This window comes from Rhagoletis zephyria, unplaced genomic scaffold (assembly GCF_001687245.7).
Source record: "Rhagoletis zephyria isolate East Lansing unplaced genomic scaffold, Rhagoletis_zephyria_1.1 Rzeph_scaffold_00009, whole genome shotgun sequence".
Taxonomy (NCBI): domain Eukaryota; kingdom Metazoa; phylum Arthropoda; class Insecta; order Diptera; family Tephritidae; genus Rhagoletis; species Rhagoletis zephyria.
Window position 1 is genome coordinate 923,543 of NW_016157093.1, and position 24,809 is coordinate 948,351.

At 34.9% G+C, this 24,809-nt stretch overlaps 1 long non-coding RNA gene across 1 annotated transcript in view; it reads left to right on the forward strand.

Moving 5' to 3' along the window:
• Nucleotides 1–3,040: 3,040 nt before the first annotated feature.
• LOC108358444 (uncharacterized) overlaps nucleotides 3,041–24,809 on the forward strand; it is a 29,826-nt gene continuing 8,057 nt past the window's right edge. The window contains exons 1-2 of the long non-coding RNA XR_001846778.1: nucleotides 3,041–3,237; nucleotides 22,223–22,570. This is a non-coding gene — a long non-coding RNA (uncharacterized LOC108358444). The remainder of the gene's footprint in view (nucleotides 3,238–22,222; nucleotides 22,571–24,809) is intronic.

A 24,809-nucleotide genomic window follows, 5' to 3' on the forward strand; every position in this document is an offset into this window, starting at 1 on the left:
TGTATGTGGTTGAGATCGGTGAAGTAGTTTTTGAAATACACATATATCATATAAGTGGGCGGTGCCAACCCCAATTTTCCTAGAATTTCTTGAAAACCCAGTTCTTTGCTAAACAGCGATTGTATATATCAATTTTGAATAATTACCCTCAAAACTCAAAACTCATAAATCTACATAATCGTATTTTCTGACCTAAATCGACAAGTCGTGACCTCTAAATGACCTTTAAAAATCTCAAAAAATAGGCAATAATATTTCTAAAAAAAAAACGAATAAAATTAGGTGTTAGGGTCTTGAAATTTCCAGGAAAAGCATTTTCGATGGGCTCGTTATGTATGTACAAATATCCTTCAGAAATATTCATACAATACTCTCTACTTGGCAGGAGAATTTCTATTCTGAAGCGAAGTCACTTTGTCGTGAGTTAGAGACTGGACAAATTAACGTATCTGACAAAGTAGGTTAGAATAGGATGGCATGCATGAAACTATCATACTTCAACTCGGAGGCCATTTTTATGCTTATCAATCAATGCCCCCGATGAGTGCCCGAAGAAGGCGCAGCACTCTGTAATACTGATGATGTATGGGGTATGATATCCCCCATAACAAGGGCTGGTTCCCATTCATCCTTAGTTTTAAATCATATGCGAATACTGAAACGAATACTCTGAATGGCGTAATGTTGTCACTGATGGCCTCTAAGTCGGCCGTGATACCGTTACGCGGTCTTGTTTTAAGTTCACTAAAGATCGCTTGATATATCAAGTAATATCAGCCTTTTTATAGAGTATTTATAGATTAGATGGAACTTATAATATCTTATGCGTAGTCACAGGGTTTTAGCTATCATTTTAATTTTTCGCTCATCGGTTATTCCTCTGTATACAATATATATGTGTTGTCTGAATTAATGTGCTTGGCTTTGCTCTTGACCCCAGTATGAGTGAGTTGTTCACTTTATTCTTATTTGGCACTACAATCGTTAGTCGGCTTAGGCGGATCCCAAAAACCTTCCTCAAATGGTTAGATCCTTTGCGAATTTGCGTCAGTTGTTCATAATGAGTGCAGAAAAGTCGTTTTGCACTTGCCCATTTTGTTAGCTATTTTTATGCGCTTAATTATGTCCATGTCGTTAAAAAGCTCGCACAGTTCGTCATTCTATGTTCTACGGTACCCATCACCCACGTAAACGGTGTCCAAAATATTGCGTAGAATAATTCGATCGAACGTCCCCAAAGCGTTATTATCTTTGTTTGTCGTCGTTCATATTTCAGCGCCACAGAAAGTATTACCTTTTGGAAAGACTTATCCATCGCTCAGACTCCAGGGTGACATTATTGATAGTGTTTATGCTAGATCCCTTTACTACTTACTTCAAAGTTATAACTGCTAAAAGTGACGTGTGTCCCAAAACGCGAAGACTCTATATGCTGCCAAGATTTGATTTTTCTTGTTCTCGCCTACCGCTGGTCCAACCATCTAAGTTCCCTATTTCAAGCTGAAAAATACTGTACTCAAGTTTTTGTCGTTAAGGTCAATGATGTCAATATCATATTGTACTCAACGTCAATTTACAAAAGTTTACAACGTCAAAAGTTTTGTGAGGACTCAGAATATAGACGTGACGTCGTAGAGTCACTTTCTCCTCGCGCTGTCAAAAATTGATTTCAAATCGAAAAAAAGATCTCTGATTTCGGAACTCTTCGCCTTAATAGTTGTTCGGCTTGTGTAGCTAAATACCTATTGCACAGCGATGCGAAGAAAGTTGAAATCCTACTGCCGGTTTCACGGACCATGAAGAGTCTTTAATTTTTGACAGATTGAAAGCCAGTTGCCAGTAGTTGCTGCATGTATTCTTCTCGGATGGTACGGACTTCAAGAATGCTCGAGGATTTTCTTCTGTCTATTACCACGTGATTAATTAGGTATTTCGCCCTATATCACTTCAAAATGTATTGAAAATATGCTGATATAGGGAGTTTTTGAATCGGCAGCTGAGATAGGGCGTTCTTGAAAAGTTTTTTGAGATAGACCGTTTTCGAACTGGCTGCCGAGATAGGTTGATCTTCCACTCAGCCAACGATATAGAGGGCGCGTACTTTCCACGTCTCGTCAATCGTGCATCTTGCTTCGTCTCCGAGGGACGTAAACATATTTTGTAGTGCCAATTATCGGAGACTTATTTAGTCTTTTCATTGAACTTGTTATTTGCGTGGCGGGTCCGAATTCCAAACCCATTACCGGGTATTGAGATCAAATAACTTATTTCCTACTTATGTACTAATTGCCTACCTTCTCATATGAAGAACAAATTCTATGTGAATAGCCGGTATAGCTCATTGCAATTCGTCCGCACCGCTTAGAATTAGGCATTAAATAACCCACATTGTTTTGGTAATCAGTAAGAGAGTCGAAGATTTTTAAGGTTTTTAACCTAAGGGACTCTTCACCGGTATACAAAGCACCTTTTTACTGAGTTATGATTTTTTAATTTACTAACCAACTGCAATGTTAACTTTGAGCGTCTTAACTTTATTTCCAAAGCAGAGTGTAGAAACCTGGCTGGTTGTCAAGGTTGCTTTCGCTAAACTTTTGTTGATATACTACCTGTAAGGAATAATCACACATATTTCTCGGTATATATGTATGTAATTTAAAATATGTACATACGACTAGGTACATGCAACGAGCTTCGTGAAGCTTTCTTATCACTCACTGTGGCATCCTTTCGGATAATACTCTCGCGCTCGGCATTTTTTCTACACTATGTATATATCCTGATAACTTCAGCTCTCTCTCCCTCTCTCTGAAGCTACCTTGTACGGCAGCCAAATACCGCTTCACTTCAACTCCTTATATACTCGTATCAGCTGTTTCACAGCATCCTTTTGTGTACTTCGCGCAATTTCTCTCCGAGCCGTCATAGTAGAATTTCACCACACCTGCGACGCGCTCTCGATGTTGAATCACATGAGCTAGCAGCCAACATGCGACGGACCACTGCATCATTTAGTCATCACCACGCTGTCATATTTATTGGTTCACTGTACGGAAGGGAATATTCCCATTAACAATACCTGCAATAAAGTTTATCTCAGTGTTTGGGTGTGGGCGTGCGAGCGTTTCGGTTTATGTGTGGAATTGCGCGCGTCATTATATCTGCGTATATAATCATCCTCGTACATATGTACATACATACATATAAAATTCGGCATCAACAAAAACTCGAGTGAATGTGAGTGGCACCGCTATGCAATTCGCGCATTTTTTCTTTGGTTAAGTAATAGTTTTCGTTGTTATCACTTTTCTGCGTGTGTGTGTGTGTGTGTGTGTGCGTTTTTATGCGCACGCTACATTACGGTATATTTTTTATGAGTGAGCTCGTCTATAAAAAGTATCTAAGTACATATTTGTTTTTGAATTAAAAATGGATATAAAAATTAGTTTCCAGAATTCGTACATATTTACATACTATCTATATTTTCCCGACTACATATGATAAATGATATCTGCTTCAACTAAACGAAAATGTCTAAAAATGTGGCTGTGACTGCCATTCAACCACTCAGCCCCTCAATCGCTAGGCGTGTGGGCATGCAAGCGTTATGAGCGAATGAGTTGTTAATTGGATGTGACAAATTTCACATTTGCTGTGACATTTTTCAATGACAGCAGTGACGGTGAAATGGCAAATATGTAAGCGAACAAACATAAACGTGTAGCAAACAACAACAATTAAATGGAAACCAAATATCAGAGAGTTCATTAGTAATTCGCCGCAATCTAACGACTCCAAATTTTCCACTCACTTATATTTGCGCTCCACATCTGCTACCACCAGCTTGTGCGCCTGTAAATATGCCTTATTCTCTAACTGTACTTGTACGCGCCTGTCACGGAAATGGAAGTCAAAATATTTAGTGTAACTGGCAGTGAGGCATCAAATATAACAGTTTTCGAAGTGCGAAAAAGGGGGAAAAGGAAACAGCACGTTCGCTAATTGCAAGCATACTCTGGTGTTAATATACCTACATATATACATGCTCGTATATAAATATGTACTTATATATGTATAGCCTACCGTTGTGCGATTACATATTTAATATTGTGTTAGTCTATTTGTAAATGCGCGCGAAGTTAATTGGCGGCAAATGTTGTTGACGATACAGATGACGACGGATGCCCTCTGATTTTGTCAGCTACGAGAAACCATAACTCGGTCAGTCGGTCGTGTTGTTTGGAGTCACATGTTACGCATAATTAATTATAAAAACAACTATGGAATATAAACACAACTACGTCCATACATACATATGTACATACATATTAGGGATGTTAATTTTTTCGCTTTTTACAATCCCGGGATTTTCGCGATGTCATTACCACAATTCCCGGATGCCGGGATTAGTTCCGATATTTAGATATTTATTACTTTCAAAAACTTAAATGGAAAAAATTGAATCTACCTCACCTACGATAAAATAAATAATAAATAAATGGGGTTGAAACCTACTTTTCTATTTAAAGTGGCGTTTTTATTTTTTCTCTCTGACATCAGGATTTGTTTTAACGGACTTTGTAATTTCAAAGATATGATTAATTCCAAAAATTATGTAAAAAATTCAATGCAATGTAGAATAAAAAATTGAAATTTTTTGGGATCACAAGGACGAATAGGAGGAAGTTATCGAGTTCATATAAGTCCTTAACATATAATTTTTTCAAAAACAAATATTGCGAAATTTAAAGTATAAAAGTTTAAAAGGAAATTCAATACTTACCAGTTCTTATGCACCAAAAATTTAATTTGTTTAAATTCTACAGAACTCTACTTCTTCTCTAAGCACATTTCACCAAATTTTTTAAATCATTTTTAAACTACTGACCTCAGAGTGATAAACTAAAAACCCAATCTTACAATATATGGCCCATGGTTTCGCGAATATATTGATTTTTGTGTATGAAATTTATTATCGCACTGTGTTATATGAGCTAGACATTTATAAAAAATATTAGTTATTAAATAAAAAAAAGAAATATAGCCAATTCTGGTCAAGAAAAGGAGTTTCTATTATTGCCATCAGTGCAAAGTACAAATCCCGAAAATCGCGGGACTATTTGCCAGAATTCCGGGGTTTTCGGAACCAAAAAAATACCGGGATCCCGGGATTAACATTCCTAATACATATGTACATCCATTCGTGCTTATATTCATTCATACATACATGTGTATTAGGGGTGTTGCGAATATTTGCATTCGCATCCGTTATGCGAATGATTCGTATCATTTTAAACATTCGTATTCGCATCAAATGATACGAATATTTTTCGAATTCGTTACAAGTAAATCCAAGTTTGACAGTCAAAGACAATGTCGTTGGCTCGCTAGAAACTTTAGCAAAACAATGCTCATTTTAGATGATGAAAGTTAGTTCCCCTTGAGTAATTTATATTTGGTTGAAAATTACTGATTCTACAACGGCGATCATATAGCATATAATAAATAAGTTTAGGCCTAATTTGGAACCAAGCGTTATTCTATTCTATTTATCGCGAGTTCTAAAAACGGAATTTCAAAATCTTTTTGATACCGTTTTAAAGTGACAATAACTATGTATATATTTTGGACATATAAAGTATTATCGCGGCGATCGCTGCAGCGTTTTTGTTTTTAATAGTGGTCGCGCCTAGATACCACCGAGCGTATTTAAGCCATGAAAAATTGCTTCTCATAAAAACACAATCGCCGTTCCGAGTCGGCGTAAAACTGTAGGTTCTTCCTCTTTGTGTCACATTATCAAGGCGCACGCCACAAATCGGAGGAGAAGCGCCAATCTATAAAGGATCATCGCATTAGGCAAAGAAAACGACGACTTGGATTCACGAAAAATCCATATTTTTCAAAAGAACTCAATCCCACAAATTTTCCTCAATGTCGTTCAGTTGAGAATTTTTTGGTTATCTCAGCGGTGACACTATTCCATGTCAGTGGAATTAATGTCAGAAATGTTAAAAATCATGCAAACTCTACGGAGACGTGTAGTAAGGCGCATCGGAAATAATATAATAATCGGAAATATGTAATATAATAATAATTATTGCAAAATTGAAGAATAGATAAGTGTTCCCTCCTAAATTTAAACATGCTCTGCTCATCTATCACACTAGGTTGTCGTGCTTGTACTTTCAGAAATTCGCTCCGGTTTTGATGTCTTCCTTAAGTTTCCTTGCTTTTTGATAACATTTTCAGGTGTTCCTCCGATTGCCCATCGTTTCAAGCCTTCTTGCTTCTCTTTTCAGCTCTCTATATCGATACCAAACAACTTGCGTTACGCTAGATCGCAGCGTGGCCGTGTCTTCGGCATATTTTTTCTCTACAGCTTCTGGACACTCCCCATCGTACCAGTTGTTCTTTCGGCCTCACTGAAATCCGACTTTCTTCGGCGGTACTTAATGAGCGGGAAATACGTTTCCACTGCTTGCGTATGTAGGTTTGTTGAAGAGTGCTCTCTGAGAGCAAGTGTGAGGGTAGGGTAGCGAATGCAGTGGTCGTCTGTGGTGACAGCAGCTTTTCGACAAAAAGCTTTTCCTGCACACACACACAGAGGCAAGTGGATAGTATTCCGAGTCGATGTTTTGGCCTCGGAGTGTACGTACGTCTAAAACACTTTAAGCGTGCCTTCCGTCTATCACAATACGATCGATTTGGTTTTGTTGTGTTTCGATTTGAAAACAGCTACTGCATACTTCCATGTTTAGAGCCCCGACAAAGTCGATGAGCCCCAGTTCGCTATCAGACAATTCCTCGTAGTCTATTCCAGGGAAATTCTCTATATAGTTAAGTAGAAAAATTGTACGCATCGCGGGCATCACTTAGATGACTTAGCCAAATAGTATGTCAACGCCGCTGTTTGCTGATTTTCTAACCACAGAAATATAGAAGGGAAGGAAATAACTCCTTCTTAACACCGATTTGTGTTCTTCTGAGGAAAAATTAAAAAGACCTGCGGAACAATCCAGCGGATAATTAAGTTTAAAAATCTTTGTGAACGTGTCTTAATAAGAAACGCACTGAGGACCTTTTGACGTAAAAAACTTCGCAGTAAGAATTCTTGCCTCGGCCATCACAGGACAATTTGCTACTACTCCAATGCTCCAACGATGGCGTATACCAGCAAGTTATCTCCGATCGATCACCATTTCCTATATAAACGGCAATCTCTTCGGGCAAGCCGACTCACGTACTTGGGATTTTGGTATTCCACCAGATGAGCAGAGATAGATAGGGAAAACTATCGGACTTCCAGAATTTTTTTTTCAGCGACAGTAAATAGTTTAAAAAACGCCATGGGTATACTTTGAAATAACCCCGGTTAGAGGACACTCATTAGAATAAGAAGTGGTACATTTATTGAATTATGAATTTATTTCGCTTTGTCTCGCTGGGTAGGTATTCATACGTAAGTGGCTATGCAGCTACATATGGGTTTAAATATGTATTATATGGGGCGTTCCATAGCAAAACGGACGGGATTCACACTTCATGTGTTTGATTTGTTTCAAATATTAAGTGTTGACGCATAAACATAAACAATAAATAAATATCAAATTTTAGCTTGATTAATACATTTTTAAAAACTTTACAGCACAAAAACCAAAACAAATCGATTCAATAGTTTTCCAAATATCTCGAGAACGGGGCGCGGAAAAAATTTGAAAAAAATCACACAAAATCATAAAAATTCTCTATGTAAAGAAATATTTAAAAAATTATTTTTCTTGAAAAACTTTTTAAAAAACTTTTTAAAAATGCATTAATCAAGCTCAAATTTCATATTTACTTATTATTTATGTTTATGCATGAACCCTAAAAATTTGAAACAAAACAAAAACACGAGAAGTGTGAACCCCGTCGGTTTTGGTATGGAACGCCCCATATACAAAAGTGTGTTATATAATTTGTGTTATCAACTGGTTGTATAGTAATTATACATGTACATACATACATATTTATGTATCCATATGAGTGAACAATTTAATTTGAAAATGCTCTCGATTGTTAAGGGCTAAATTCACAGTGTTTAGTTAACTTAGAATCGGCAGTTAACTACAGATTTTCAGTACAAAAATCTACGCACTGTGAATTTGGCCCTTAATTGTTTTGGATCGGATTCAAATAGTCAAGTAATGAACATTTTAAGGATGATTGTGGAAAACTTAGCCAATTAACATGGCAGCGAAGAAAAGTAAAAATATCTATTCATAAAATATTAACTAATGTGTATGGGTGTGTTAGCAGAGAAAATGAGGTATCAATTTGATGTTATTCCAATAAAAATGGAATTAAAAGATGTGAAACGAGGTGAAATAACATTGCCCATATTCAGCATGAGGCAGGCAACCACTCATCCCTTTTTCTGGATTGTGGAAGTGAACGGAGTAGCTGGGCTAAAGCATTTGCCAGTAGATTGCCTATATGGATGGATGTTGTAGTGGATGTAGGTTTCGAAACATGCCTTTATGATCTGAATCACAAGAGCCTGGGCTTTACATCCACAGCCAGCCAACAATGGTCCTCGTTTTATTCGTGAGAAATTCTGAGCTATCCAATGCAACTCCTTCCTTAATTAGAGGCGTTCTGCTTGTGCTTCCAGTTGGAGAGGTGGTTGTCGTGGAAGACTAACCTCGAAAAAAGTATTAAGGAAATTGTAAAATATATAATTTTTTCCGAACCAAGAGTCGTAAGAGATTCAAAAGAGTTAGAGTCAGGGGTATACGGCTTACTTTTTCCGGTATGATCCAAAGTACATAAATAAAATGTGTTCAATATCTTAATGCCTTAAAGCCATTCTTTAAGCTTAACAATCAGTAAACTTAAAAAAACTTAATTAAATATCTCAAAGTCAATTGAAAAGGGTCAAATGAAAACGAGCTGCGATTTTGCAGAAAATATTAACAACGGCATTAACTTGCAACTGATGTGTGACACGTGAGTTGGCAGTAAAAACAAAGTGTAAGGACGATGTGACAAACGTCACAAAAGGTGTAAAAGTGCATACGTATATATTAGGTATGCCAAAATATGCGGAAAATTGTGATCCCGGGAATTCGGGATATTTTTTAAGTAATCCCGGGATTTACCCAGGGACTCAAATTGAGACGCAACTTTTATGAATATGAGATGAATAAAACTGTATAAAATTTGCGATAAACTGATTGTCAAATTCATATATTTTTTAATAAAGACAAATCTTAGCGTAATGTATTTTTTAAATTGAATTTAAAAAACCATGTGATTGAGGAACGAATACATCACAAATAATAATGTAAGTACCAAGCACTTTTGAAAGTAATGATTAATAAAAAAAAACATTAAACAAAAATGTACAAAAATAAATTATCTAAATATGTTTATTCTACTCCATAAAGCGCACAATTGTTTTTTGTGTCGGTGTTGTTATTATTGCACTTAAAATGTTTAAACAAGTCCGGCAAAGCATTCAGAGCGCAGTCTTTTAATTTGGCTCTGAAGTTCTTACACACAAAACCTGCTGATGAAAAACATATTTCGGCAGAGACCCAGAATAATAATTATTTCATGGTGGAGTTTTAAAAAAGTCATCCAAATTTTCATTAGAATTATAAAAGCCTTTTGGTAATAATTACATTTTTTAAAGTCATCGATAACTACTCTTTTAAGACTTATATAATATAAGTCTTTTCATTATAATTACCAGCGAGATAAATATTTTTAAGTCTTCAAAGACTCTTATCATAAGCCTTTTGATAATAATTATGAGTGCCAAAAAATTGGGTATATACTCTCGAATGGAGTCCAAACCAAGCCCCAACTGGGCCCAAACTACTCCCCACCTAGTCCCGAACTGGTCCCCACCTGTCCCCGTACTTGGCCCCAACTAGTCCCGTCTTTTAAGACTTAAACAATTTTTTCGAGCTCATAACTATTATGAAAAAACTTTTATAATATAAGTCTTAAAATAAAAGTCTTTAAAGACTTAAAAATATTTATCTCAATGATAATTATTATGAAAGGACTTTTATAATATAAGTCCTTGAATAATAATTATAGATGACTTTATTTATTTATTATTTATTATATTTTATTATTTATTATATTTATTATATTTATTATATATTTTTTTATTATTTATTTTATTATAATGATTATTGATTGACTTTTATTCTTTTCTCTTATAATAGTTATGCCCCTGTTATTTCGAACTCAACACTTTTAGGCTGAATAGTCAAAAGGTAGTCGTAACCCTTCTGAAGATAATGATCCCTGTCTCCTCCATTACTAAATATTTGAACTTCTTTTACCAGCACGTCCGATAAATTTTCAGTTTTTCGATTTGAGAAGGTTTGAGAAGATTGATTTAAAAAATTATGTAACTTTTCCTTAAAACTTTCCGTTTCGTTAACATTAGCGTTACTATGAGAATATTCATTTAAACCTTTTTCAAAAAAGGCTCAGGCTTCAATTTAAAAGTATAGTTTCAATCATGATAAAAACATAACAAGGTAAAACCATTGAGAGGCAGTCTGACGTTTGCCAACAATATAATTTTAAAATCAAAACTCAAACTCACACACACATTCTCATTTTCAATCTCAAACAACAACAATTGTGAACAATTTAATTTTTTTATTTTCAATTTTATATGATATTAAAATGTTGGCAAACGTCAGAAAAAAATCATGGCCGACGAAATGAGAGAATGAATTTACCTTGTAATGATTTTATCATGGTTTCAATATTTTTGTTAATTGTAGTCAAAACGGCATTTTTCCAAAATCATACTTCAAATTCATAAACAAGTTCTTACTATCAATACAATGTTTTCAATTTTCCGCGATCCCAGGATTAATGCAAGCAAATCCCGGGATTTCGGGATCTCAAAACATCCCTAGTATATATATATATATATAAAACTACATGACAAGCAAGTAAGCAAGAGTTACTAGAGCGCACATTTCCGGTCAAAGTTGGCGGTAAATCACCGAAGGAGTGCGAGTGTCCGTAATTACCACATGTTGGGCCATAAAATGTTGCTGTGAAGATAACATACAAATACATACGCTACATTAGAAACTTTCTTATACAGACAAACTTCTCTTTCAAACAATACTACGCACTCATGTCACACAAAATGAACTTGTGAATACTTATGTAAGTATATGTGCGCATAAATTTCGTGAAACGACATGTCGTTGGCTTAGTGTGCAAACCTGCTAAGTCCATTTTTTGTAATTTTTCAGGAGGGACAAAAAATTTTCTAACTTTTTTGTTGGTAATATTTTCCTAATCTGTAATTGAAGTTTTCTTGTTTCAGTAGCAATAATCATCCAATTTCAAAATAAAGCTGTTGCAGACTTACATATATGCAAAAAAGGTTTTTCTTAACAGCGGTCGTCCCTCGGCAGGCAATGGCAAACCTCCGAGTGTATTTGTGCCATGAAAAATAGCTTCTCAAAAAAATACAATCGCCGTTCGTAGTCGGCGTAAAACTGTAGGTCCCTCCGCTTTGTGTGACAACATCAAGGCGCACGCCACAAATCGGTGGAGAAGCTCGGCCAAACACTAACATATGTGTAAGCGCCAATCTATTACTATTATTATTATTTAAAATTTACGAAATCTTCATCTCTGTATTCGTCCAATTTAGTTAATACTTTAGTATAAAGTACTAATGCAGAAACATATTTTTTAAATTCGTACAACAGACGAATATTTTCGTACAATACACTAAATTACCGGCGGTTTAATATTTCATCACATTTTTATGTATCGCGTGTCATTGCGGAATTACTTGTTGGCTGCTGTGCGACGTATAATATAATTTTAAACGTTTTAAAAGTAGATTTGCTGGATAAAAAAACAATACAAAATTAAATATTAAAGCTATGGATATACTATGCTATTAAGCATACAATGTTTTTAACATCGCCTACGCTGCGCCTTAAGGAGAAAGTAAAACCAGTATTTTTTATATTCTTTCATATTTGATATCTTATTATATTTAGTTTTTTTGAGTCTCGTAGTTTAACACTTTGCATCAATATACTTTATTGAATGAAGCCTAAGCAATAAAAAAATATGTAGTATAGAACCTATTCGTATGCATATAAATAAAAGACTTAAGTTTTATTATAGGTAATGTTTAGGTGCGTCTGCTAACACCGGGAGCCTAAATACATGTTATGTACTGCTGTATGTGCAAACATTTCCTTTATGCAATTTAGGAAATTTTTGCACATGCACTTCTCAACTGCCATGTAATTGAACTTTCTTAAGTTTTAGATGGCACTTCAAAGGATGCTCGGTCTAGTCTGATGCATCCTCCGGACACTGCTTCCGGAACATTTTGCGGACTCTGCATGGCCTACAACCGTGCAGAGGTGGTAAAGAACTTTACCATTGGCCACAGTGCCTACCCCCCCATTTTTGAACCAATAAATATTTTTTTTTGTATATAAATGCATACATGCAAACATACTGGTCTCCCCCCTCACTGAGTTATTCAGGTAAAATAACCTTTTTTATTAATCCTTTCTTTCGTAGAATGTATGATTGCTTTTATTAATTTAATGTACCATTTTTAAAGGAAAATAATTAAAAATAAGTAAAGAAGTATAAGTTTGGGCGAAACCGAACTTTATATACGTGGCGTAGGTATCAAATATTGTCGTTTCAACTTTCTCTAAATTATTTACCTTTGCATGATAAGCAGGGGTGTTTCTCCCCATTTCGAACATTTTCAATAATAAGCTGAGTTAGAATCAATGATATAAATGAACCAAGTTTGGTACAAATCGATAGAGTGATTACCGAGATACACCTTTGTAGTCATAAAAAGGGCGGTGCCACGCCCAATTACTAAAAGTTTAAAGCAGTCTTTTTTATTGCTAAGAGATTGTTGTTGTTAAGTTGGAGTAAATTAGCGTCCCCAGTTATCGAAATATCAGAGTTTCCGTATTTCTGAAATTTACAGTTAGATATACGGAAAGCGCGTGTAATTTTGGTCCGATTTGAATAATTTTCAAAATAAATTGCTTTGCCGTACTAAGGTCATTAAGTGCACCGAGTTTGGTAGAAATTGTTAAATTGGTTACCGAGTGGTCATAAGTGGGCGGCGCCACGCCCATTATCCAAAAATTTATAGTAATCTAATTGTTATCGCAATCATCGATTTTAAGTGATTTATCGCAGTTTTCGTGTTTCTGTAAATTACCGTTATATGGTAGATGCGCGTAGTCATTGCACGATTTCAAAGATTTTCAACAGATATCTTAGTCTAACCAAGGCTCGTATCGAGTTTGGTACGGATTGGTGAATGGGCTACCGAGATAAAGCATTTCATCATAAGAGGGCGGGGTCACGCCCATTTTCCAAAAATTTCATAAAAATATATTTTTTCTAACCTACCTCGGTTAAAGGGTAACCAACATTTCAAATTTCGTTGAGATATCTCGAGTTATCGTGTACACATACAGACGTGTGTATATTTTTTTCTTGATTTCTTTTTAGACTTAGCAGATTGGCATACCACTGCAAAACAACAAGTAATAACGACATTACGGTAACTTTTATTTGTAATGATGTATTTTCAGTTGTGCTACCTTACTGCATTAATATCTCAATTTTCATAATAAGTGGACGATATGTATGTGTGTACACTTGTACACTAGTTTGAATGTCCGTATGCATAACCTGTCGCTACCCTGCAGTAAATCGCGCTAGTTCAGGACTAGCGCAAATCTAGCTCATTAAGAGGCGGTACTGGTTCTCGATCTATCCCAACGCAATGCTTTCAACTGTCTCTTTTTACATGCCGATGTCCTACGAAGTGAAAATTACCCCCCTCTGCAGAACTTTCGAACTAGCTCTAAACTGGTTCCATTTTGAACAGTTCTGGGACAGTACGTTTTTCTATGAGAAAAAATTTTAAAACTCAATTATTAGATTATTTTTCTATTCTAAACTGGCTCCATTTTAGACAGATCTGCGACAATTAGCTTTTTATTAAAAGAAATTCTGATTATTCGATTTTTTGATATTTTTTCGTATATTTCTGTTCTTTTACAGATTGCATTCTATTAAATTTTTATTTTTTTATTTTTATATTATTTGATCACTTTTCTCTTAAATTTTTAAGCGGCACTCAACAATTTAAATTTCTTAAATCTGAAAATCACAACTGCCTCCACCGCGATTTGAACTCGTGACCACCGATATTAGAGTCGGAGGTCTTCCCGCTGAGCTATTTTCGTATTGTACGAGAAGTGAGAATTTTTGCATTTACTTCTCAACAGAGCTCAACTAACACACCAAAAGTTTCAACTGTACCTCTCTGCAGCCGTTTTGCACTAGTTCAGAGATGGTTCTGAAATGTGTAGGGCGGAACTAGCGCTTTAAGAGACTGTCTCTAAATTTTACTGCAGGGTAGCGACTTGCCTAACAGTCGGTGATGCATGGAATCTCCAGCACCAGTCACCAGCAAAACTCCAGCATAACTACAGGATTTGGTGACAACCATATATAAAATAAATATGTATGTGTGTATATAAATTATGTCAAACGCTTTTCTGAGTCATTTGAAGTACTTATGTATGTACAGCGTGGCGACGAAGAACTGCTAAACTGCTACACATTTTTTTTCTATGAAATAGAGGGTTCCTTTATAGATTTATCGAAGCAAGTATTTTATTGTTAATTTACACAGTTTTTACTTAAATTTTATTAATAAGATCTAAAATTCTAATCCTTATTTGTATTTGCCAGCAGTGGAAACTTTGGTAGATAAGTATGTACATGCGGTACGCACATCTTTTTCAGGTGTATTTTTGCTTAGACTTTGTATAAAAAAAAGAAAAAAAGGAAAACTATATAGGGTTGATCGAAAGAATGGCCGCCCAGTCAGCAATTCCAAGTCTATTCGATTTCTGAGTATGAGGCCTCATGTTGGACAAAAAGGGGAAGTAAAAGGAATTCAAAAAGAAGGAAATTTGCCTATGTTTACAGAAGATATGGATTAAATTAACCGGTAAACCCAAAGAAAATTAAAATTTCAAAATAAATTAATCAAATTATAGTAAAGTTTGTGGAAAATACACAATGAAATACTTTTTTCGCAAAATCTATAAAGGAACTTTTTATTAAAAATAAAACTGGGTAACAGTTATTCGTCACCACCCTGTATATAAACCGGTTGGAAATTTTGCTATGGTTGATAAATTTTCATTCTAATAACTACATTTACTACATGTGCATCTACCCAATTGTTCAAGTAAACATATTTTTTGATAGTTATGTGTGTAGGTGCTGTAAATGGTGATGACCTGGATAACTACCACACATGGCCTAACATCTGAACATTGCTTACAAATTGTCGAAATTTAGTTTCAAAATATTTGACACAAATTTATAGAACACTTCATCTATGTACACTGGGGTGCTCTTAACCATCCATTAGAAGCCGTATACGCAGTACAATAGACTTCTTCTTGCCCTCCATTGATAACTCAGCTACTAAAAAGTTTCGGAGTTGGGGATCCGACTATATTTTCCTTATGTATTTTGATGCGCTGATTAGAAATCTGAAGTACGTTTTTTCAATCACGGCAGTGTTTTTTCCTTACTCTAAAAAAGTGCTCACATAATATTCGTCGTGATTTTAGAGCCCTAAAATATATAAGAAAGCCTTATCTCCAATACCCGTAATTTTTTTAGGTGACTGTGTAATTTTTCAACTATGCCCAGCAACTTTTAAAATAGATTCCCCTATACAGACGATTCCCTCTTAACACGTTCTCATCAACCCTTTTCCTTTACGGAGTTCCTCCAATTACTGGCACAAAATGTAGATGTACAAGTATGTACGAATTTGGTTTGATCTTGTAAAGCAAGTATAACAAATAAAAGTACGTTATACGTCTCAAAAAATTAGTTCCAATAAACATTTTTTTTTTTATTTGATACCAAAAAAAAAATACATGATATAAATTTGTGGATTATTTCTGACATTTATTTGAGAAAAAAATACTTCCTTTTGTACTTATTTTTGGTTGTGAAGCTAATAGTGATTTGAGTCAATGTTTAGTCCTCGGATTGTGTGCACATCTAACACACTGGAAATATTTCTTTCGTCTATCACAAGATGAGCAATATGCTTTCTCGTTTTTCGTCTCGGTAAATACTTCGTAGCCTGGCGGATGTTTTCATACAGTAATCTGGGCGACGATCTTTAGATGGAGTGCGAAGTCTTTCAGCCTTAATCCTATAGGAGTTGTTATCCTACAGCAATAAAATCGTATACATATATGTTGAACATATGCACATAAAACTGAGTAAAAATGGCGCTTACGAGTATACATATATGTATCTATATATATTTTGGCACCCCCTAGTATACATTTACATACCATACGAACTAATTTATGTACATTTATTTGCCACAGATTGCATTAGACCAACATTTTCATTTTGCCTACCATCATATTTTAATATGTTTGGTTACATACTTGTTTAGTTTTTGCTTATGCTACAATAACACATATCCCAGATTGTAGAGTAACGAGTGGGATTGGTAATTGAATTGTTGACACCATGCGGTTTGAAATATTGTAGGTAAAATGCAAATCGGAGAAAATATTAGGTACATTCAAAGTATTTCCAAATGCGTCTTACAAGGCTTTCTTGGAATATTAAAATTTAAGCTCCCTTTGCATTGAATGCCTTTTTCATATATGCATGTATGTACATATTAGGGATGCCAATCCCGGGATCCCGGAATCCAGGGATACCGGTGTTTTTGACGTCCCGGAAATCCCGGGATTTGCTTTCATTAATAACGGGATCCCGAAAATTTTGAAATATCTAATCGATAGTAAGAATTTGTTTATGAATTTTGAAGTATGATTTTTGTAAAATGCCATTTTAACTGCAACTGACAAAAAGCTTGAAACTGTACTTTTAAATTGCAGTCTGAGCCTTTTTTGAAGAAGATTTCAATGAATTTACTAGTTTTTTTTTTAATTTTTTAGATCAATCTACTCAAAACTTCCTCAAATCGAAAGACTTATAATTTGAACGACGTGCTGGTAAAAGAATTTCAAATATTTTGTAATGGAGGAGATAGGGGTCATTTACCTTCAAATGGATTATGTCTACCTTTTGACAGTTCAGCTTAAAAGTGTTGATGCCAAAATATGTTTTTCATCAGTAGGTTTTGTATGTAAAAACTGCAGGTCAAGCTTAGAAGACTCCGCTTTGAATGCTTTGCTGCTCTTACGAAAACATTTTAAGTGCAATAATAACAACACCGACGAAAAAAGGGGTATGTGTTTTTAACCAGACCCAACTACCAACATGTATTTCGACCCGCTGAATCCGAGATCTGAGATCCGTTTGACTCGTACACCCTCAAAATTTCTAGTAAATTGCGAAAAAATAGCAAAAAATTCTCCATTCGCCATTTCTTTATAGAGTAGAATAAACATGTTTAGATAAATTGTTTTTGTATATTTTTGTTTTATGTTTTTTTATTAATCGTTACTTTCAAAAGTACCTGGTGTTTAAATTATTATTTGTGATGTATACGGAACGTAATCAATCACATGGTTTTTTAAATACAATTAAAAAAATATTTTACTTTAAAATTTGTCTGATTTAATAAATAAATATCGCAAGCGTAGAGTGCAAAGTTGCTAAGTCCCAATGTAAAGATTGTACAGGAGAGGAAAAAACTTCGTATAGCCATTTTCTTCAAGTATTTCGCAAAACTTTGAATACAACATTTTGCCTGTTTAAAGCAAAGCAAAACTCCATGAGAATCAGAGGGATTCGATCTCTATTAAAAGATTTCGAACTTTTTTGGCCTTATCGAATTTTCGAAGTATTTTTGGCCTTATCAAATTTTCCTTTCATTGAATATAAACGAGAAGACATAAAACAAGGACCTTAACCCTTTTCGCAACGATGCAATTTGAATTTATCTAGCCTCCTATATCAAAATATGATTTTTCATTAAAGCCCTGTATGCAGCTCTCAAGAAAACGGTCAAGAAAAAAGAAAATTGCCATGATTTCGTGTGTGTGTCCAAGGAATTTTGACATTTTTGATACTTCACAGCCCGTTGCCTCACTCTTTCCTCAAGAAATAATGCAACGGGCATATATTTCTCTTGCAAACCTGGGTTGCCTTCTGCTCTTTTTTTCACAAAAAACTTTAGAAAACCGTAGTAGAAAGCGTAGTAAATTCCTTAAGAACTGCGTACTGCCTTAAGGAAATTTGACTCGAGAAAATTTCTTAGCCATTTCTTGTACGTCATTTTATATGGAGTTTTTGCTTTTCTTGAGAGCTGCATACAGGCCTTAAAAATGAAGTTGGCAACTTTTCACTCTAAGCTAGCGATATATGAGTTTTACAATCAGTTTATCGTAAGTTTTAAATAATTTTATTTAATGGTATGTTTAAATGCTTTCAGATATTGAAGTTTGACTCATATTCATAAAATTTATGACTGAATTTGAATCCCGGGATCCCGGGATTACCTAAAAAATATCCCGAAATCCCGGGATCCCAATTTTCCTGATATTTTGGCATCCCTAGTACATATGTACTTGCGTACAGATATAACATCCCTGCAAAAATTTGAGGACCGGGTGGTCTACTAGTACGTGGACGTAGTTTTAAAGTATGTGTAAAAGGACCAGGTTGCTTACTAGTAACTTGTTATGCTGACCTGGGCCACTTCAAACGTAAAAACCTGATATATGTATATATATGTGTTGAACATCACCTTTTCGTGGCCCATTGGCAATTTGATTCGGTTGCCATATGTGAATATTATGAAAGCGAATTTTAATAAAATGCTTTTTTCGATAATAGAGTTTACTATTTAAAGTTAAAAATCATCATTGAAAATGAGCAAATATTCGGTTTATAAATTATCTTATGAAGTTTAGTCTATGGTCTAAAAGGAGTAGTTGTCTAGGTGGTCCCATGTTATGCAGCGTTGGACCAGAAATGGTCAGGTCGTTGGTTACACGGTAGCGTGGTCCTTTACTAAAATTTTACCTGGTCCCACTTTTGGCAGGGATACTTCACGCAATGCGAGCTAAATATAAGCGCGCCCATTGGAGGTCCTTTGCACGTGGATTCACATACGACATGTGCCAGTATACATGTGCACGTATGTATGTATGTGTGTATGTATATTTAAGCACAAATACTATAAACATGTTTGCTTGTAAATACGTGGATTTATGCAACTTTTATGTAAAATTCTCTGTGCACTTTTGGTTCGGTTGTCATGTAAAGCTACGTTCACAGGCAACACACATAACAAGAAAGGCACTCCCCCGCAATTCAGCCTTTTAAGTTTACATGAATAAGAATCCCGCTGTGCGAGACGTGTGGGTGGACGAACTGTTTGGGCATTCTAAAGTAAAGTATGTACATAAGTACAAAGGAAAGGAGGAAAATGTGGCCTTACGAGCTATCACAAATACCTGCTTCTGCTATTATCGCCATCCATGTATTTCCTTTACAGTTTTCTGTTGTTAATGCTTCCCACACCTCGGATTTGTTGCTTAACAATTGTTGCACAAAAACACATACATACATATGTATGTATGTATGTACTTGAGTACGTAAGTGTGCTTGAATAACAACGAAAACGGTCAAATGGGTTATAAAATGCGTACCTTTTATGGCTTATTTGGCACAATAATTTCACAGCATCCTTTCGCTACCTGGAACCGTCATCCCAAATGAACGAGTTTGTTTTTATATATGCTCAGTAGCGGATTTGCAGTCTTGTCCGCCCTAGGCTTTTTAGTACCAGTCATCCCTTTCTCTGCTCCCATTATAATGAATAATATTTCAAATCGTCATTTGAATAATTATTCAGGTACTACATACGAATTTACTTTTTTGCCACCTTTTATCGAAAAGTTGTCGCCAGTCTATGCTTTTACCGACATTCTACCTGTTGCTCGCGGAATATAAATGAATGCAAATAAATAAATGAATATAATAAAATGCGGCTTCGAATTTGACAAATAGATGCTGCATATCGATACTTATCTTGTGAGTCTTTTTCAAGGATTTGGAGTATTGTGCATATCTGCTCTGTGGTGGACATTGCATCATTTCACTTAACTTACATAATAACCTCATGTTAGTTAACAGATGGGTGGCAACCCTATTTAAAAACACGTTAAGCTAAAGCTTATGCGTACACCGTTTATGTGATACGCATATTGTGGTATTAAATAAGCTTAAATTTTTAATAATCATTGTTCTATTTTTGGTAGAAAGGTGGCAACCCCGTTCGAAAAATTTTTTTAAATATCTTCAAATGCTTTAAGTTTTGGCGGAAATACTTACATATTTTATTTACCTTTCAATAATTTTAAATTTTCAAATATCTGGCAACCCTATTTTTCAACATTTTTTACCACAAACCTACGGAAACCATCGTGTAGAATGCAAAAAAGAAATAAATACACCCATTGAGCTGTTCGTGCGTGATGTGGTAATGAAAACATGAAATTACGAATTTTTGTATATAACAGATAGGATTTTCGGCTATTAAAACATACTTAGTAAAACTTTTAAGTTAAACAAGCATCATAGTGTTATTTTTTAAGGAGTTTTGAAATCAAAAAATTTTTATTTTTAATGTTTTTATAGCAAGTTTACAAAAAAAATGTATTCTCCCCATGTATAAAACATGGATAACTTAAACCCCTGGCGGTACGGGTAAATATTAATCGATTTCAAAGTAAAAAAAATATGAGTCTCCTTATTTTTGATATTCTTCAGATCTGGCTGGTGGCTGGAGGAAAATTTGGACCACCCTAATGTATATGTACATTACATACTCGTGTTCATCCAGGTGACTACATCGGCCGAAATAGGAATAAAACTTGCAACATGCAACTGAAATAGTCACCCCGATGACTCGTCGGTTAAAATACGGAGTATTCCAGATGCATACCCTGAAATCGTAGTCACAGAAGCGTTTTCATTGGCTGTTACCAAAATTTAATTGTGCGTAGCAGGATCTGTCCACAATCAGATCCTGAAACAGTATACTACTTACGTCAAATAAAAAAAAAGAAAATTGTTTAGCCTGGACGACTGCGGAACAGGCTAAATGGCTTATATTGATTAAACTGCATATAAGCATATGCATGTATGCACATTAGGGTGAACAAAAAAAAAAAAGAGTTTAAAATGTTAAGCTCTCACCACCTGGGATTTTTCTAAATGGAAAAAAGAATACCCGTATTTTGAAAAAAACCCTTTTTTGTAGAAATAGTATTCGATCGAAAACTGTGGTTTTCTTCAGGAGACTGTTACCATTTTTTAACGCTAACAATTTTTATGGGTTCCCCGTCGCCTTTTTTTTGGGTTTTGGGGACCTATCAAAAATAATTAGTATAAAAATATGTTAAATAAACAACTTTGTATTGTTATTGGAAGTCTCCTGAAGAGAAACGGGGTCCCTTGATCGAAAAATATTGATTTTCAAGAATTCCTTAACATTTCTACGAAAGAGTGTTTTCCCCATACATATAAAATACATACATGGGAATCTTCATGTGATTAAGGCGGTTCTAAATATCTTTTTCTTAATAAAAAAATACGATTTTCTTCTTTTCCATTTAGCAAAATTCTAGTGGGAAAACATAACATTTTAAACTTTTTCTCGCCGCATGCATTTTTGTACCACCCTAACGTACATACAACAAAGCATCTCTTCGGCGTTGTAATACAATGGGAATACTTTTGATTACCTAATGTGTGTCCACATATTCTGCAAATACCATTTTACAACCTTTACATTACTTTGCTCTTAATGCGTTAATGGCTACATGAAAAATTCGCGCCGAATGCTACTATTACATTCATTTTGAATAAGAAATGATGCAGACCGCACCCTGGTACGACCAGTGGTCGGTTACTTCTCATCCATTTAAAATTTTTAAATATACACCTGCAGCCATAACCTTTTAGCGCTACCAGTGAGTTCCTGTTTGTCTGTGTGTAGGCTATTAAAGAAAGAGTGTGTGTGTGTATGCAGTTTTAAAACTCATCTAAAATTGAAATTTCCTCATATAAATTTTATTAAACGCGCGACCTTTTTAACGATTCACTGACTTTTCTTTCGTCACCTTTTTTCTTGCAGCCTTCGTGGGTCCTTTTCAACTAAATAAAAGCGAGTCTTCCGTTGCATCACCAAAAGTTGTTCACTGTTATTTTTGTTGAGAAGTAATTCGGTAGTTTTTCTTGCGTTTTTTATTTGTTTTTGTACTCGTATGCCTTCCAATGCGAATAAGGAATACACATACATCGATGGATGATAAGCGAACGATTGGGAAAATGAGTAAAATGCGAAAAATCGCGTTTAATTATGCAGCGACCAAGTTGTGTAAGACCCGAGTGAGGCCGCCAGTTGCCAGCGAAACGGTGAACGACATTGCGTTATTCTTGTTGGTGGTACTTGCCATCATTGTCATTACGTCAACCAAAACAGGTGAGTCTGACATGCTTAATATAGCTACTGATATGCATACAGATGAATATATAAATGTATAGCCATTCGTATAAAAAATGCCAGCACGTCATACATAAATACATCTGAACGCTAGCCTGGACATTTTTTAATATCAGTTTATATAAATGAGGACCAGGCTGGAAAATTTTGACATTTTACTTTGAGAAACCATCTGAAAAATCTGCAGCCAGTCTGAGAATAATAATATTCCTAGTAACAAAGCCCACAAAAAACGTGTCATGTACTTTTGACAGGAATACCCTACTCCCTTATGTTTTTGTGGCCTGATCACGAATCTGAAGTCCATTTTGCTCTTTTCTGAGGTTAAAAATATCCTGCCATGATATGGCAAAACGCACTTCCGATTCGTGTTATGCGCATCAAAATACATAAGGAAAGGTTAGTATGATCCCCGAACCACGACACTTTTTTGGTGGGTATGTGGCTGTTTTCTAGCTTTATTTAGTAAGACTTTTGCATTATTGTTTGAAAACTATGTAGGCATGTTAACAACGTCTTAGCTTGAGTAAGATCCTGTTGTATTTACATACAAGTCTGTGTATGCCCAAATCTTGTGTAAAATTTATACATTTTAGGGCTGCCAGATAGAAAATGTTCTCTGCGTCGCACGGAGGGTTATGACCAGGGTTGCCACTTTGGTAAATTATTACCAAAATTGGTAGAAAAAATTTGGGTTGGTAAAAAGGTAAATTTTTTCTCATTTTGGTAGATTTTTGATGAACTTTCCGTTCCCGATTTATTTTTCGTAGTTATCTTTAAATATATTATGAATTTCTTTGCATACTTTTTATGTACTTACATACATACGTATAAATGTATATCGATATAAGGCGAACATATCGCGCTCTATTTAAAACTAATTTTACTGGAATCCCCAGGAGCTTTTGATTGCTTAAATATTTTAAATGTTTATTTAAATATAAAGAAAAAATTTACAGGTATGTAATTACGCACTATGATTGTTCGCAAAAAAAAAATCAACAACATTTTTTATTAATGGAAAAAAAAAAAAAAAAATCAACGGGAATTTTAAGCAGCACATTGTTGGCTATACTCAAATAGTATTTGCTTTAAAACTCCATACCTTAAATTGGTCTAAAAATTCAGAGTATAAAATTCGAAATTTAGATGATATTTTTTGGAATTTTTACTCGAAAAATATTGCGAATATTAAAAAAAAATAAATTTTTTGAGTCACAGTTTTTGTCTGTAATAACTCGAGTTAAAGTTTTTCAAATAATGAAGTTTCATTGTTGCCTTTAGTTTCATCACTCCCGCTTTTGGTTGAAGGAAACTAAGAATATGCCAATAATACGACTCAAATACCGTACAACTAGTTAAATAAAAAGTTCTTAAAAACAATTTTAATTCTTATTGAAAAAATAAAAAAAAAATAAAAAACTAGTTTTAAATAAAATAAATAAAAAAAAATAAATAAAAAAATAACAAAACTATGGTTTTTGTTAAAATAATTATAAAAAAATTATTGGTAGATATTTCCAAGATTTGGTATATTTTTTTCAAGTGGATGGTAAATATCTTTTTTCGTCAGTGGCAACCCTGGTTATGACCAGGCATGGGCAGAGAACGAGCACACGCTCAAAGAGCGTAATCATCGTGTGTACGTATACAAGCAAGAGCGTAACGATGAGAACGACAACATGCAAAATGAATTAGGCACACTAACACATTCTCACTTTTAGCTAACGCTTCCCTGCAGGGAAACCGCGGACTGGTGCATAAAATTTCTAGTTCCGTACGAGATCTTTATCGCCAAAAACGAACCAGTCCGATAGTAAGTAGATCCCCACCAGTTCAAAATCAGCGAAATGTGGGACTCTTAAAAAAACTATTTTATTTCTCTTTTTTCATTAGAAATCTATATCTAAAGTGACGAATTTAGAACTGGTTCGGAATTATAGAAAACGGGACGCAGAACGAACTAGATCTTATTTGTCGAATTTAGAACTAATTCGGAACTATCGAATAAGGGATGCAGCGGGGGGCTTGTTTACTTTACAAAGATATGTGTTTGGCGGCTTTTTCGTTCAAATGCACTTTCATTCTGCACTTCGCAGAGGCTATTTCGTAGTTTGGTAATACAAAACAAAACTTTGTGTTAACATATTAACATCTTGGGGCCGTCTGGAATCAAACCAATAACAGCGATCACCTCTGCAAAGTCAGCTACAGCCAA